The sequence below is a fragment of the Gossypium hirsutum genome, chromosome A13 (genome assembly GCF_007990345.1).
Source record: "Gossypium hirsutum isolate 1008001.06 chromosome A13, Gossypium_hirsutum_v2.1, whole genome shotgun sequence".
Taxonomy (NCBI): domain Eukaryota; kingdom Viridiplantae; phylum Streptophyta; class Magnoliopsida; order Malvales; family Malvaceae; genus Gossypium; species Gossypium hirsutum.
Window position 1 is genome coordinate 53140115 of NC_053436.1, and position 14446 is coordinate 53154560.

The 14446-nt window shown below is 32.0% G+C and overlaps 3 long non-coding RNA genes across 3 annotated transcripts; 1 reads left to right on the forward strand and 2 right to left on the reverse strand.

The window, feature by feature from the left end:
• Positions 1–3972: 3972 nt before the first annotated feature.
• On the reverse strand, positions 3973–4365 carry LOC107894707 (uncharacterized). The gene is made up of 3 exons (XR_001683220.2): positions 4254–4365; positions 4103–4171; positions 3973–4011 (listed from the first exon to the last, which is right to left on the reverse strand). It is a non-coding gene; the product is annotated as an uncharacterized lncRNA (long non-coding RNA).
• A 966-nt stretch (positions 4366–5331) lies between these two features.
• On the reverse strand, positions 5332–7032 carry LOC107894709 (uncharacterized). Its single transcript, XR_001683221.2, has 5 exons — positions 6791–7032; positions 6594–6671; positions 5570–5661; positions 5458–5491; positions 5332–5360 (listed from the first exon to the last, which is right to left on the reverse strand). It is a non-coding gene; the product is annotated as an uncharacterized lncRNA (long non-coding RNA).
• Positions 7033–12654: 5622 nt separating this feature from the next.
• Positions 12655–13942, forward strand: LOC107894710 (uncharacterized). Its single transcript, XR_001683224.2, has 3 exons — positions 12655–13072; positions 13154–13579; positions 13669–13942. It is a non-coding gene; the product is annotated as an uncharacterized lncRNA (long non-coding RNA).
• The last annotated feature ends 504 nt before the right edge of the window (positions 13943–14446 follow it).

Here is a 14446-nt window from a genome sequence, read left to right on the forward strand (position 1 = left end):
CACTATGTTAAACACATGTTTAATTCGTTAAAAAAATAAACAAATCAAAAAAGAAGAATATTTATCATATTCTAGAACTTACTTGCGTAATTGTTCAAGTGCATCGTGGTGGAAAAGAACATATCTATGTGCTTGTATCCAAGATCGGTCATCTAATTCTACAATTTCAACTTTGCCGATTGGTTCTCCATAACTTTGAAATAAATAAGTTTTGTCCAAGTTAGGATCATTAAGTCTGGCATTTCTACTTGGTCTATTCAATCTTGTTTCAACATCTAAATATCTAGAACAGAATGTCATACACTCCTCTGCCAAGTAGCCTTCAACAATTGATCCTTCCGGACAACGCTTGTTACGGCAATAAGACTTCAATTTGCTTAGTAACCTAAACACCATATACAACATTATCAAAACTGGTAACTATAGGTATAAAGGTGAATGCCTTTGAAATAAATTAGCACCTTTCAATTGGATACATCCAACGATAGAAAACTGGCCCACCAATTATTGCTTCACGAGGGAGATGAATGACAAGGTGCACCATAAAGTGAAGAAGGAAGGTGGAAAGATCTTCTCCAAATTGCATAATGTCAAAGCGGCTCGATCTTGTACTTTTTCAAGTTCTTCAACATTCAGAACTTTGCCACAAATTGCTTTCATTATATTGGACAGCTCAATTATACAGGACGTTACCTTCTTTGACATACAGCACCGTAAAGCAACTAGAAGTAGATCTTGCATCAGGATGTGATAGTCATGTGATTTTAATGAATATAGTCTTCGATCTTTAAGACTTACAAATCGAGATATATTTGATGAATACGCATCCGAAACCTTTATATCCTTCAACACCGTGCAGAACATTTCTTTCTCTTCCTTTGACATTGCAAAAATTGTAGACGGCAACCAATATTTTCCATTAGGAAGTACTTGGGGATGAAGATCACGCCTAATTCCCATGTGAACTAAATCAAGTCGACTTTGAAGATTATCTTTTGATTTACCATCGACGTTCAAAATTGTCCGGATGATGTTCTCGCAGACATTCTTCTCAATATGCATCACATCAAGATTGTGGCGTAATATGTGATGCTCCCAATAAGGCAACTCAAAAAAAATTCTTCTTTTCTTCCACAAGTCCGCCTCATTAGGGTCATCCTCCTCGTCAGATTTATCATCAGATTCATCCCTCGATCGTCTATTTGTTTGCCTCTTAGATGGTTGATTCAGCTTCCCGTAACTGAAATCCATATCTTTTAACATGAATAAGATTTCAGATCCAATGGTCTGCTCAGGAGCTTTTTTCAACTCTTCAGTACCGTCAAATAAAGCTTTCTAAAATCTATATCTATGATTTTCATCTAACCACCGACGATGCCCCATATAGCAGAACTTCTTCCCATTATATAACCACTGTGAACACGTTTGAGCAGCACAACAAGGACAAGCATAACGTCCTTTGGTACTCCAACACGATAAATTCGCATATGCCGGGAAATCATTAATTGCCCACATCAAAGCAGCACGTAGGTAAAAGTTCTCCTTTCTCAATACATCATACGTCTCAACACCCGCCCATAATTGTTTTAACTCTTCAATAAGTGGCTGCAGATATATGTCAATATCATTTCCGGAGCCTTTCTCTCCGGGGATAATCATAGATAATATCAAAGAAGATTGCTTCATGCAGAGCCATGGAGGCAAATTATAAGGAACAATGACCACAGGCCAAGTACTGTACGAGGTGCTCATGATTTTAAAAGGATTAAATCTGTCAGATGCTAACCCGAGCCTTACACTCCGAGGATCACTTGCAAAGCTTGAAAATGTATTGTCAAATGATTTCCATGCAAAAGAATCTGCAAGATGCCTTAATAATCCATCATCCGTTCGTTGATCATGATGCCACGTCATAAACTCAGCTGTCTTTGACGACATGAATAGCCTTTGAAGCCTTAGAATTAGCGGGAAATATCGCAAAATCTTGTTCGGCTTCCTTCTTGACTGTGGCCCATATTCATCCTCATTAACATCTTCTGCATCTCTATTCATCCAACGAGATTTACCGCAAACATGACAAGACTGTTGATTTCTCCGATCACCCTAATACAACATGCAATCATTTGGGCAACTATGAATTTTGTTGTACCCAAGGCCCAAATCTTTTATCACTTTCTTCATGTCTTTACATGATTGAGGGATTTTTGCAAATGGGAACATTTCTCTCAAAAGCTCTAACAGCATTGTCAAAGAGTTTCCGGTCCACCCTCCCAAACATTTTAAGTGGAAAAGGCGAATATAGAAAGACATTTTCGAAAATTTTGATCCCTCATAAAGTTCTTCATTCATTTCACCAAGTAACGTGTAGAACTTCACTGCTTCTTCATTCGGTTGTTCATCCGGTACACTTCTTCTCGTTTCCATAAAAGTATTCCCACTGATATTATAATCATTAGATGCAACATAGTTTGGTGGAAATGATTGGAAACTTTCACTCTGCATATTAAACGCATCCCGCATCATACCTTCCATGTCATCTTCTCTAACATGCTGACGGTAACCACTATAAGGATAACCCGGATTAATCGTCGAAGAGGCTCCACTAGTTGTACACTCTCCATGGAAAATCCATTTTTTATACCCCCGAATGAAGCCATCAACAATTAGATGTTCGTAGACAACTTCACGATAATGCCAATAGATATTGCCACACTTCTTACACGGGCAAAGAATCATATTCTCTTGGCTTGAATTGTGAAATGCAAAATCTAAAAAAGATTGCACTCCATTTTGATACTCGTTGCTTGCCCTTGAGAAATTCATCCAAGTCCTATCCATTTCGTAGTTGTTGACGTCTAAAGTTGGCAATAAGTTTCACGGGTAAGTTGTTTATTATGTAAGTCTTGATATGATATATATTTATGTTTTATGTAAGTTATGTAGATTGTGTAAGTTATGAAATTTGAACTTTTAAACTATATGCTTTTAAGGAAATTATTAGATTAAACTACATGTATTAGTTAAGTTATGTAAGTTGTTATGTACGTTATGTGAGTTATGTAATTTATTTAAGTAATGATCAATATTAATACTATTTTTATAAGTAAATTGAAAATAAATTAAGGTTATATAAATATTCAATAGCGATAGAACTTTTTTCAATTCTTTTTGAATTTTTTAAGATTCATCATACGTGGTGTTGTTACACCTAGGGAGGATCCATTATATCTTGCAGCTCGATATAAGGCAACCCGTCAAGTTTCTAGCCTATATACTTTGAATCTTTAAAATATTTAAAATAAGGAATGGACAAGCAAGCTACATATATGGTAATAAAATTAATTCATACTTAAGTTGAATCAAATAATACTTAAGTTGAACCAAAATATAAAAACTTATTCATACTTATTCATACTTCAAATAATAATTAATAATACTATTTTGATAAAAATTAGTTATAACTTTTAAAGACATTTAAAAATATTAAATATTAAAATCAAACATGTTTAATATAACAAAATAGTAATTTGAATATAATAATATCAAGAAAGAATCGTAGTTTAATTTTTATAAGTAAATTGAAAATAAATTAAGGTTATATAAATATTCAATAGCAATAGAATTTGATATAAGGCAACCCGTCAGGTTTCCAGCCTATATACTTTGAATCTTTAAAATATTTAAAATAAGGTTGGAGAGAATGTCAGATATTGTTGTAATTATAATGGACAAGCAAGCTACATATATGGTAATAAAATTAATTCATACTTATTCATACTTAAGTTGAATCAAATAATAATTAAGTTGAACCAAATATAAAAAAATTAATTTGGAAACAAAATAGTTCTGCTCCAAACAGAACCAGCAATTAAATCTTTACAAAATCGCAACCCCAAAATATTAATTTTTCCAAAATCATCATGATAAAACTATTATTGATTACAATTTTGAAAAAAAACATACCTTAATAAAACGTACCTGGTCTACTCCACTCTCACCAGCAAACAGAGGCTGGAGTCCAAAAAGTAATATTTGTTAAGTAATTTAAAGTGAAAATGCATAGAAATAAGGAAAAAAAATTAGCAACGAAACCTGTATGTACCTAGAACAAATGTCAATGGCTGTGGTGTATATAGTTGCACCAAATATTATTTCAGGTGCTCGATAGTACCTAGAACAGATGTAAGATTATAAGAGTAGCACCAAATATATTTCAGTTTAAGAAAATATAAAAACTTTATCTATATCAGTACCAAATATTAATTCGAAGATTAAATGGCAACTTCAGTTGAACCAATACTTGCAGGAGGAGCAGGAAGCAGTAACTAAAGCTGTACACCTCAGCAAAATCTGGCAAAACTGCACTGTATAGAAAGCACACTTATCATCAATGGGACAAAGGAAACTTAAGGATGTGATGAAAGTATCCCATAACATCAATACAATTTGATTTACTCAAACCAGGATGCCAATTGATAAAAAAAAAAAGATGATACCAAAATGTAGATCTTTGACATATACTCAACTGATCTACACTTTGCATGCATTTTCTTTTTCCTTTTTTTTTCTTTTTTGAATTTAGATTAATAAACTACCAAATGACACTATCTCAAGCAAAAGAAATAACAGCCAACAGGGGATAACTCCACTTTTCAAGTACATAAAGCAGGCTTCCAAATGTAAAGAAGGACCAGGACATAGAACGGGAAAGGAATGTAAAATTGATGCAATTGAATTCTGAAAGAAGTGATTAACTTTGCTTGGTATAAATGTAAACAAATATCTAATATTATTACCCAGCCACAAAATCTAAGCAATACCATGTAAGAAGAGCCACAAAACATCATTGATGGATGTAAATACTAGAAACTATAGAAGGAATAACAAAGTTGGGGTTAAGTAAACTAATGAAACACCCTTTTTAACCACCTATCTAAATTGATGTAAGTAAAAACTTGGGATTTTTCCATTCTTCCAGACTAAGTTTGAAGCAAGAAAATAATGCTCTTTCCCTTCCATCAGACAGCATATAATTTTATTTTCCATCATTTTCTGGTAAAAGAGTCTGTTCTAAAATCAAATGAAATTCAAGTTGACAAATATTAATCACCATAAATGTGAATGAATGATGTGAATGCATTAGTTCAAAAATATCAAAAAATATTATGTACAACCATATGGAAATATAAAAGCATAAGAGGTTGTTATATATCTAACCACTTATTGCGGAAAAGGTGCTTTTCAAGGCTTCCACTTGCCATGTATTCATAGACAAGAAATCGATGCTCATCCTCACAACAGTATCCAATGAGCTTCACAAGATTTGAATGGTTGAGTTGCCCTAGATAGTTGACTTCAGTCTGCAGAACAAAGAATCATATGCAGACCAAAGCAATCATATTCTACCTTGAACTGCTGTTCTCAATAAAAAAAACTGCATATAATAATATAACGTACCAACTTGAAACAGGTGATATAATCGAAATCTGGCCTGCAAAACTAGATTGATAAGCAAGTCTAGAACTTTTCATCTGAGCAAGAAGTAAAAGGTTATTGATAATAGCCTTACTCTTCTGCATAGTCAGGACTTTGTCGAATTTTAAGGCGAATATTTCTTTCAATAATCCTTTCATCGTTGCATATTGTTTCTAGAAAAATAATCTACAATCAAAAGCAAAGATAAAACGTATTAGAAAATCAAAACTAGATATATTTCATTCTGGCTTAATTTATTATATCATTAAGCAATACATCACATGTACATTTGTTAATCATGATTCTAGTAAAACAGCATATGCAAAATCATGAATAGCACACAATATGTGTCCCCTATTAGGTCCAAAATACAAATCAACACAAAATTCCAACAGGCAGGCTGCTGATTGCCGACTGAGTAAGCCAATGTATATAACATTCTATACACACTAAATCTACATTCCTGTACATTTAGAATGTGAGATTAAATGAAAATTTCTTAAAACCCAAAAAAACAAAAACATTCATATATATATATATATAGCACTGCTTACTAGTAATTTGGTATAGCAGTAAATGTCACAGGCAAAGCCAATAGGTAACATTTGACAGCACTAACCTACAATATTTCCACAATAACAGAAAACGTAATATATAAACATATTCAAACAAGTGCAAATTATGGGTAAAGGAAGCAATTGCTAGAAGTTTATAAAAAGCTCCTTTCTTGAAACTTGCAACACATTGCAATCACAAATTCAATTAATTAATACAAACTAACCAACACTATAGAGTCTATGATATTACTACCATTGTGTTTGGTAAGAGAAAAATAAGAACAATAAAAGAAAATGAATATATTTTCACATTTCCTTTCCCCCAAATCAATCCTTTCAATTATGAAAAGAATCATTCGTGTAACTTAAATTAACAATTTTATTTACTAGTTACGACTTCACTTCTAACCCTGTATCTCTCTCTATTTTCCATCTTTGTACCAAAACAATGAAGGAAATATATTATTATTAACCATTCTTCCACTACTCTCTATTTTACATATTTCCAGTCAAACAAAGATTTAGCCCAGAAGAAAAAAAGGGGAAAGACTGATGACTTACATAGTAATCTCTAGATCGACCTCTGAACTCTTGAGCGAACAAATCCACTATTGTTTTACCTTCCCATCGTTTATTAACCTGTGCCAAATCAACAATTAAAATAGCAATTTTTTATTAGATAAGCAGAATTAGGGTTTAATTAGGGGTTTTTAAAAACTTGCTAACAACTGAAATCAGGAAAAAGAAAGAAAACTAACATGAGAGACGAACTCAAAGTAGTAAGGTCGTACATGGCGCTTCCCATTTAATTTACCGTTGTGAAAAATATAATCTCGTTTCTGAGTAGGATGAGCAGGCGACAGCGACGCAGCAGAGAGGTTAGTTGAGGGCGATGCACCAGGTGGTCCGGTCGGCGTCTTCGGTGGCAAATGGGTTGGGAACTTGGGGATGAAAATTTAGGGATTAAAGGAGAAGAGATGGAATGAGGGAAATTTTGTTAAGGGGAAAAAGAACAGCTATCGGGAGCACTGGGAATAAATTGGATGAAACTAAAACGATGGCGTTGTGGTTTAAAAAAATGATAGTTGTGGCGTTTTTTTTTAAAAATGCCGCTAAAAGTGATCTATTGCGGCGCTTACATGCTAGCGCCGCTAATTTCTTAAAATTATTGTAAAAATCAATTAAACCTATTCAAATTAAAATAAAATTTTATTAATAAATTACTGTTGCACATTACATATATAATAACAAAATTGGTTTATATAACTTTATAAAATCATATTTATTATTTTCATATAAAAATATTATTTTGATAAAAAATAAAAAAGATCTTTTTATCATTAATAACATTATGTGATATAAAGTTAATCATGGAAATTATGCGTATGTACTAAAACAATTAAATATTACGAAAATTTTATTAATACAAGCATTATTCTTTTAAGTATGTTCCGCATTAGTTGTTTAGATTTTTATATAAATGGCATACTGGTTGTTACATCAAATTTTATTAATTTTGTTACATAAAAATTCAATGAGTGTGCCATATTCTAGTATGATTATTTTACTTTACGAATTCAAAACATCCATTGTTTCGAATCGACTTTTAAATAAAATTAATTGTAATTTTATAATTTATATCAATTTGAGTGCAATAATTGTTTGTCTATATAAATTAAATACTAAAAATATTTTTAGTTGAATCATATAAATGGAAAGAAAAATTTATAATTATAGTTATTTTTTATTAAGTTGGTGTTATGGGTTAATCAAGTATATTAATTCAGTTGTGAAATTATTAATTTACCCTCTCACATATAAATTAAGTTATAAGAATGTATTTATATATATAATAAAAATTCGAAACACAATTAACTTTATGATTATAACCAAAATAACAATTAATTTTTATATAAACTTTTAACAAATATACGAGTTAAATAATTTCTTTTCGCATAGGAGTGTTAAATCTTAAAAAAGAAAAAGTAATTCTCTTAACATACTTTAACAAATTGAATACTAAACCACTTAATCTGTAAAAGCTAAAATATGAGATAAGTATTTGTACTTTTCGTAAAATTAAAATTTAGTCATTATATTTCTATTCTTAAGAATTTAATTCCTCTATGTTTCAAATTTCTGAATTTAAGTTTAATTTAACATTAGCAGAGTTTATAACCTAGCGCAACTAAAAATGCACCAATTGCGGCGTTTAGGGTTTTAGGGGTTATGTTTAGTGTTTAGGGCTTGTTAGGGTTTAGGCGTTTACTATTTTAGGGGTTATAGATTAATGTCTTATTTTTTCTTTGGGGTTTAGAATTTTAGGTGTTATATAACTTTTAGTGGCGTTTTAGCAAAAGCGCAGTTAATGCTCTGGTCTTTAGCGGCGTTTTACCAAAAGCGTCGCTAATGCTCAGGTCTTTAGCGGCGTTTTACCAAAAGCGCCGCTAATGCTCTAGTTTTTAGCGGCGTTTTACCAAAAGCGCCACTAGTGCTCTGGTCTTTAGCGGCGTTTTACCAACAGCGCCACTAGTGCTCTGTTTTTAGTGGCGTTTTAACAAAAAACGCCGCTATTGCTCAGTTTTTAGCGGCATTTTTGTTAAAACGCCGCTATTGCTCTGTGTTTTACAATTTTTGCGGCGTTTATTGATAAAACGCCGCTAAAAACGCCGCTAAAGCCTTATTTTCCTGTAGTGATTTCTTTTACTAGAGTCACGAAATTTCATTTCAATTTTTTTCTTAATGTTACAAATCTCTTCTATTTATTGCGTTCAACCAGACAAAACCATGAATTCCCATATTTCCATTGCTTCAGCCAACATTTTAATTTTATCAATCAGCCCATCTTCAAAACGAACACACCTTTCTTTTTTAGTCAGTACAATCTCGCGAGTATACTAACTATGCTGAACAAACTCTCGTTCATATTTTGATATAGACTTGTTTTCCTATTTCCACTCGATAGACTCTTTCTTTTCTAGTCCAAGCACCATTTATAGACATATTTCTTTCTAAATTCAGTTCGGGAAAGGTCCCAGTTAACTTTGTCTTTCGATACAATGGCTAATAACGCACTACCACTGATACAATTTGTCCTTCAATAGTAATACTGCACATCGCAAATAGTCATCAAGTGAACATGCCAATTCATCAAATATTCTCTGAATATTTTCTAACCAAAATTCAACTTTAGTTGGATAGTCATCTATCTTGTCTCTAAACTCATCAGCTCCACAATTATGAATCTTGTCTACGGGAGATCTATGTACACATACGAAAGTGGAACTTTGAGGACCTGGGGTTTCAGGATAGGTATAGTAGGGGGCGAAGGTTATGGAGCCATAAGATTGACTCACAAGAATTTTATTATACCAATAACCTATTAAGCCGAAAAAGACATTCTTTACCTCATTTTAGAACATCTGCGGAACTAGCACACTATATAATTACTCGTTGTTTAGGATCTGGAACATTACTTTCAATTTTATCAATAACGACACGATTAGAATTGACCGACATCTTTTATCTATAAGAAAAATAGGATCAGATCGCATCAATAGCATCACACTATCACAGGTATATGTGGCATGTATATTTTAGAATCTTTACACGCTACGTTAGTCCTAAAATCGACTAAACCATAGCTCTAATACCACTAAATATAACACCCTATTCCCGAACCGGTTGTTAGACCCTAGTTACAGAATGCTACAATAATTATTCGAACATTATAACACGTTTTGTAACATTTAATCAAATCATAAATCATAATTGTTTTAAATACATGTACCATAAAGATTATGATATTCATCAAGCTTATATCAAACATTCAAACATCAATCTTAATCGATATAACGATATAAATGATCAAACAATTCATAATATAACGTAATTACAATCAGTCAATGATAATCAAATATAATCAAGCCTTAGATTCAACATAAATAATCAACAAATTTATTAAAATGAAATTTAATTCAAGAATGATGTGATTTTTAATCAAAACTGGGCATTAATTGAGCATACAAGACCCTTAACTCAACACAAAATCAAATCAGGACTAATATAAAATTTTGACAAAAATTTAGGTAAAAACTAAAAATTAAGGTCACGCGGCCATATGACAAGGCACAGCCTGTATGGTGTAGAGATATAGCCGTGTGGCTAGACCATGTGCAAAGGTAAAGATCGTGTAGGAGGAGACACAAGTTCATGTTCTCAGACCGTGTAACTAACTGATGCCGTGTGGACCTAAAATCATTAGAATTTAATAGAGCACACGACCGTGTCTCATGCCCATGTAAGGCACACGGTCGTGTGTCAAACCGTGTGTGCTATATGATACCTTGAAATGCAAGGCTTTCAACAATGGTGTACTTAAGTCCCAAGCTTACCAAAAATCATGTATTCAACTACTCAAACACATCAGAAGTATGTCAAATCATGTCAAAATTATACCAAATCACAATCAACCTATGTGCCTAACCAATATGCCCTCATTGGCACCACAACTTAATCTTAAACAAAATTCATTCAAACCAAGACATAATCAACATGTTAATACCATACATTCATCAATAAAATTTCAAACATTATATGGCCAAAATCATTCATTTATACCACTTTCCAAAGGCAAACATACTCATCCTAAAACTATAAGTTACTAAAACCAAAGTGACTATTTCCACATCTATTCACCAAATAGGACCCCAAATAACAAACTACCATCTAACTTTACCTTTTCATCATCTAAAACATGGTTTAACTTTCATCAAAATTATCCATACATAAAACTCAAAAATGCCATTATCTTAGTACACATTCAAAACTTAACATATCCAGGAACCAACACATATACCTTAGCTATCAACTAACACATATATTAAGCAATTCATTCAAGTTTATTCATTTCTCAACCATCTCATAATCTAAGACCCAAGTATACCATAGCGACCGTTAGATTCAACCATTAAAATACATTCCAACTTCAACTTTGTACTTCCAAACCATCAACTCAAAATAACCTATATACATGCCACGAAACCAAAAAAAATGAGTCAGAATCTACCGAGACTGAAGCTTGATAATGTGAACCTTGATATTGATTCGACTGCCTAGTTCTGCAAAACATCAACTACAGAAAACAGGAAAAGAAACAAAGTAAGCTTACAAAGCTTAGTAAGTTCATAGGTATTTAAACAAAATTATTACCTCGGTTTACAATTAAGTAAAAAAATATAACTAAATTTAATACAATTTCCTTTCAATACATTTAAAACAATTAGGCGAGTGTTTCACATAACAATTGTATAATCTTTCGATCATTTAATATGACATATAAATCATATCAACCATTTGATCGTCAATTTATATTCATATTCCATTTCTTTTAAACACAACTCTATCAACAATATTGCATTTACAAAATAAGCGTTTCATACTTATAACTATGAACTTTCCAAATTTCATATCACTTTAAACAACCTTTAAACACATAATCATTATTTATTCGATTTCATCAATTAACATTTCAATATTCATATAAACATATCATCTCCAAATAATTCATGAATTCAATACATATATTTTCTTTCACCAAATGGCTCGATGAACTATAGCAAAGTAATTTTGATTTAATCCTTTAAAAATTATAAAGATATAGGATCTTAAAATGGTGAAATTGCATTTTTACCATTGTAAAAATAACAATTTAACTTCACCCCTTAAAAAAATTTTGGTTTTGTCCCTATTAACTGTAAGGACTTAATTGGGTGTGAATTTAATATAGGGATTTAATTTATTTTTTGCATTTTTCTTAAGGGATTTTTTGACATGCCTTAAAAATAAATATTAAAAAAAAACTCATGACAATTTTTTAAGGTTGCTTGTAGAATAAAAAAGTATACTACCAATATATCAAATGCTAACCCTATATATTTTATGCAATTTATAACACAAAAAATTTATATATAAAAATATAATGTAAACATTTAAAAAGTGCTGAAGTTACTAATATATAAATTGTAATAAATTAAAAATATATAATTATTAAATTTGAAATTAAAAATAATATGTACTATTCATGCATAATTCACAATTACAAAAATGGAAAATTAGTTAATGATGAAAACATAATTCATGCATATGGGCTTCTTTTCTTAAATCATACAAGTCAATATTAAATCAGTTACTGCTACAAAGTAGAAATTATAGATTCAAACATGTAATGCTTGTTTAAAAACAGCCATCACACTCAATATCAAATAATTATGATATTGAGACTGACATTTTATTCATTAACTTTAACTAATCCAATTACGCTTGCTTTAATAACTTGATAATATCATCATCTAATTTCTAGCTATTAATTAATCATACAACATCACAACTCTATTTGCAAAAAAAAAAATCTAATAAGTACAGAAATTGGTGTTGAAATTGAAAGCAGAATTATTTTACTCGTTTTTTAGGTGATGAGTTCAATGCTTTTCAACTTCCATGACAATTAAAGTACAATTATAGTAATTATAATGCCAATCCTTCATATTCAATATAATTTCTCCTCCACAATGACTGCAAGATAACGTGCTGATTTATGGTACAAGCAAACAGTTTCCAATTTTTAAGGATGTGTTTCTCTGACATGCCACTGCTGGAGGCTCCTGAAAAATGGTTTTGTCCTGGACCCAAATCAGTTAAATCAGGTGGTGGTTCAAGCCCTAATTTTACTTGGTTACGGTTGGTGACAGAGATGGAGGACTGGAAGCCGGGTTTTGAAGAATAGAAAGCATTGGTTGAATGGAGTTCCATTGGTGATATAAGAGCCGAAAAGTTAAAGAATTGGGTGAATAAAGCTACCAATATGGATAAAATAAAGAGGTTGGTGGTGTCAAAGTCACCTGGATGTGATCGATTCAGGTTATGGATGGTTGGGATCACAACGGCGATGCTTTTGCAGTGGGTTTTGTCATCGCAATCAGGAGACGATAGAGGCACGGTTACAACCAAGGTTGAAGCGCCACCCTATTTTCCACCCCCGTGTAAGTTGTTTCATTTTAGATGTATAAGATGGTTGATTTTAAGGCATCTATGGGTTATCATTTAGCATCAATGTTTTACAGGGGATTACAAGAACCAAGGTTACTTGATGGTTTCATGCAATGGCGGATTGAATCAAATGAGAGCCGATGTAAGCCTTTTTTTGGCCATTAGTGTGCATATAATAATGGTGGTATTTGTAAACAGATTTGTGGTATGGTTGCCATAGCTAGATTATTGAATCTCACGCTTGTGGTTCCTGTATTGTAAAAAACTTCATTTTGGCACGATAGCAGGTCGGTTCTTTCCTTACTAATTTACTTCAATTTTGCATAATTTAATACGGGAATGTGGCACTGAATTGAAAGACATATGGGATGTGGATTACTTCATCAAATCACTGAGCAGTGAGGTACGAATCATCAAACATCTCCCACCAAGGCTGAGAAAAAAAGTTGAGACAGATGGACTCTATTCAATGTTCCCCGCTAGCCTATTACTACAACACGGTGAGTAAAGTCATACCGCCGTTATAATACCAGAAATTTTAACCGGCAGTGGTAACGTAAACGTATTTAAAACGTATTTAATCATGCAGGTTTTTCCTCGATTTCAAAAATATGAAGTGGTTCGTTTTGCGAAAACTGATTCTAGGCTTGGTAACAATCTGGCGGTGGAGGTTCAAAAAATGAGGTGCAGAGTTAACTGTGAGGCACTAAGGTTCACTCCTGCAATAGAAGAGGTAGGGAAAAAGGTCCTTTCTTAGTATTACATCTGAGATATGAAATGGATATGTTGGCATTTTCTGGTTGTACCCAAGGTTGCAATAAAAGAGAAGTTGAAGAGCTTACGAGACTCAGGTCAAAACAACTTCCAAGGAGAAAGTCTATTCCAATTTCCTATAACTTAGTTAATTAATTAATTAATTAAATATCTTACCTTTTTTGTCACCTCATCAATAATGCTTAACCATTTTTTTTATCCTAAATTTCCCCTTAATTAATTAATTAAATAAAAATTAATCAATAGAATTAGCATTAACATTAACATTAAAAATTAGGGTTTAGGATCAAGTTAAAAGTTATTATATTTGGTTAATTAATTATAAAAGAAAATAAATCGTGTATCTTTGATTTAGATAGTGAAAATTAATAATAAAAAAATAAATCATAGCCTTTGAAATGTTGTTTGTCTGGAGTTAAGGAACCACTCAACTAATCGGATTTTGTTTCTCGACTTTGAAGGGCCTTGTCAAATTGAGTTACGCATTATGCGCGAGCCACTTATCAAAGGGATGTGTGCATTGCACGCTTGGTAGGGTTTGAACCATTACCACTTATATGACATCTAGTGTCTTTTAATTAAAGGGAGGTCAG